We start from the raw sequence: 4,011 nt of genomic DNA on the forward strand, positions 1-4,011 counted from the left end.
CCCAGCACGGGAACCTTGAGTTCTATAATATAAGGCCATAAACATGTGTATCCGAGTCTTCTATCAAAAGTTACAGCTATTTCTATGAAGTTGTACAAAAACGCTTTCTTTCGCCAAGACAGTGCGTTTCTCACTGTTACATGCATTTGAATGGGGAACTCGACCGAAACAAAGTATAGGTTTTCATTATGTGAATAACTTGAAAATCTTAGCTCAAACAGCTGCAAAACCTGTTTTCCCAGCACGGGGACCTTGAGTTCTATAATATAAGGCCATAAACATGTTTGTCTGAGTCTTCTATCAAAAGTTACAGCTATTTCTATGAAGTTGTACAAAAACGCTTTCTTTCGCCAAGACAGTGCGTTTCTCACTGTTACATGCATTTGAATGGGGAACTCGACCGAAACAAAGTATAGGTTTTCATTATGTGAATAACTTGGAAATCTTAGCTCAAACAGCTGCAAAACCTGTTTTCCCAGCACGGGAACCTTGAGTTCTATAAGATAAAGCCATAAACATGTGTATCCGAGTCTTCTATCAAAAGTTACAGCTATTTCTATGAAGTTGTACAAAAACGCTTTCTTTCGCCAAGACAGTGCGTTTCTCACTGTTACATGCATTTGAATGGGGAACTCGACCGAAACAAAGTATAGGTTTTCATTATGTGAATAACTTGGAAATCTTAGCTCAAACAGCTGCAAAACCTGTTTTCCCAGCACGGGAACCTTGAGTTCTATAAGATAAAGCCATAAACATGTGTATCCGAGTCTTCTATCAAAAGTTACAGCTATTTCTATGAAGTTGTACAAAAACGCTTTCTTTCGCCAAGACAGTGCGTTTCTCACTGTTACATGCATTTGAATGGGGAACTCGACCGAAACAAAGTACAAGTTTTCATTATGTGAATAACTTGGAAATCTTAGCTCAAACAGCTGCAAAACCTGTTTTCCCAGCACGGGGACCTTGAGTTCTATAAGATAAAGCCATAAACATGTGTATCCGAGTCTTCTATCAAAAGTTACAGCTATTTCTATGAAGTTGTACAAAAACGCTTTCTTTCGCCAAGACAGTGCGTTTCTCACTGTTACATGCATTTGAATGGGGAACTCGACCGAAACAAAGTATAGGTTTTCATTATGTGAATAACTTGGAAATCTTAGCTCAAACAGCTGCAAAACCTGTTTTCCCAGCACGGAGACCTTGAGTTCTATAATATAAGGCCATAAACATGTTTGTCTGAGTCTTCTATCAAAAGTTACAGCTATTTCTATGAAGTTGTACAAAAACGCTTTCTTTCGCCAAGACAGTGCGTTTCTCACTGTTACATGCATTTGAATGGGGAACTCGACCGAAACAAAGTATAGGTTTTCATTATGTGAATAACTTGGAAATCTTAGCTCAAACAGCTGCAAAACCTGTTTTCCCAGCACGGGAACCTTGAGTTCTATAAGATAAAGCCATAAACATGTGTATCCGAGTCTTCTATCAAAAGTTACAGCTATTTCTATGAAGTTGTACAAAAACGCTTTCTTTCGCCAAGACAGTGCGTTTCTCACTGTTACATGCATTTGAATGGGGAACTCGACCGAAACAAAGTACAAGTTTTCATTATGTGAATAACTTGGAAATCTTAGCTCAAACAGCTGCAAAACCTGTTTTCCCAGCACGGGGACCTTGAGTTCTATAAGATAAAGCCATAAACATGTGTATCCGAGTCTTCTATCAAAAGTTACAGCTATTTCTATGAAGTTGTACAAAAACGCTTTCTTTCGCCAAGACAGTGCGTTTCTCACTGTTACATGCATTTGAATGGGGAACTCGACCGAAACAAAGTATAGGTTTTCATTATGTGAATAACTTGGAAATCTTAGCTCAAACAGCTGCAAAACCTGTTTTCCCAGCACGGAGACCTTGAGTTCTATAATATAAGGCCATAAACATGTTTGTCTGAGTCTTCTATCAAAAGTTACAGCTATTTCTATGAAGTTGTACAAAAACGCTTTCTTTCGCCAAGACAGTGCGTTTCTCACTGTTACATGCATTTGAATGGGGAACTCGACCGAAACAAAGTATAGGTTTTCATTATGTGAATAACTTGGAAATCTTAGCTCAAACAGCTGCAAAACCTGTTTTCCCAGCACGGGAACCTTGAGTTCTATAAGATAAAGCCATAAACATGTGTATCCGAGTCTTCTATCAAAAGTTACAGCTATTTCTATGAAGTTGTACAAAAACGCTTTCTTTCGCCAAGACAGTGCGTTTCTCACTGTTACATGCATTTGAATGGGGAACTCGACCGAAACAAAGTATAGGTTTTCATTATGTGAATAACTTGGAAATCTTAGCTCAAACAGCTGCAAAACCTGTTTTCCCAGCACGGGAACCTTGAGTTCTATAAGATAAAGCCATAAACATGTGTATCCGAGTCTTCTATCAAAAGTTACAGCTATTTCTATGAAGTTGTACAAAAACGCTTTCTTTCGCCAAGACAGTGCGTTTCTCACTGTTACATGCATTTGAATGGGGAACTCGACCGAAACAAAGTATAGGTTTTCATTATGTGAATAACTTGGAAATCTTAGCTCAAACAGCTGCAAAACCTGTTTTCCCAGCACGGGAACCTTGAGTTCTATAAGATAAAGCCATAAACATGTGTATCCGAGTCTTCTATCAAAAGTTACAGCTATTTCTATGAAGTTGTACAAAAACGCTTTCTTTCGCCAAGACAGTGCGTTTCTCACTGTTACATGCATTTGAATGGGGAACTCGACCGAAACAAAGTATAGGTTTTCATTATGTGAATAACTTGGAAATCTTAGCTCAAACAGCTGCAAAACCTGTTTTCCCAGCACGGGGACCTTGAGTTCTATAAGATAAAGCCATAAACATGTGTATCCGAGTCTTCTATCAAAAGTTACAGCTATTTCTATGAAGTTGTACAAAAACGCTTTCTTTCGCCAAGACAGTGCGTTTCTCACTGTTACATGCATTTGAATGGGGAACTCGACCGAAACAAAGTATAGGTTTTCATTATGTGAATAACTTGGAAATCTTAGCTCAAACAGCTGCAAAACCTGTTTTCCCAGCACGGGGACCTTGAGTTCTATAATATAAGGCCATAAACATGTTTGTCTGAGTCTTCTATCAAAAGTTACAGCTATTTCTATGAAGTTGTACAAAAACGCTTTCTTTCGCCAAGACAGTGCGTTTCTCACTGTTACATGCATTTGAATGGGGAACTCGACCGAAACAAAGTATAGGTTTTCATTATGTGAATAACTTGGAAATCTTAGCTCAAACAGCTGCAAAACCTGTTTTCCCAGCACGGGAACCTTGAGTTCTATAAGATAAAGCCATAAACATGTGTATCCGAGTCTTCTATCAAAAGTTACAGCTATTTCTATGAAGTTGTACAAAAACGCTTTCTTTCGCCAAGACAGTGCGTTTCTCACTGTTACATGCATTTGAATGGGGAACTCGACCGAAACAAAGTATAGGTTTTCATTATGTGAATAACTTGGAAATCTTAGCTCAAACAGCTGCAAAACCTGTTTTCCCAGCACGGGAACCTTGAGTTCTATAAGATAAAGCCATAAACATGTGTATCCGAGTCTTCTATCAAAAGTTACAGCTATTTCTATGAAGTTGTACAAAAACGCTTTCTTTCGCCAAGACAGTGCGTTTCTCACTGTTACATGCATTTGAATGGGGAACTCGACCGAAACAAAGTATAGGTTTTCATTATGTGAATAACTTGGAAATCTTAGCTCAAACAGCTGCAAAACCTGTTTTCCCAGCACGGGAACCTTGAGTTCTATAAGATAAAGCCATAAACATGTGTATCCGAGTCTTCTATCAAAAGTTACAGCTATTTCTATGAAGTTGTACAAAAACGCTTTCTTTCGCCAAGACAGTGCGTTTCTCACTGTTACATGCATTTGAATGGGGAACTCGACCGAAACAAAGTACAAGTTTTCATTATGTGAATAACTTGGAAATCTTAGCTCAAAC

Source organism: Diplotaxodon limnothrissa, linkage group LG5 (assembly GCF_057381915.1).
Source record: "Diplotaxodon limnothrissa isolate DT_005_m linkage group LG5, D_limnothrissa_male_GT1.1, whole genome shotgun sequence".
NCBI lineage: Eukaryota > Metazoa > Chordata > Actinopteri > Cichliformes > Cichlidae > Diplotaxodon > Diplotaxodon limnothrissa.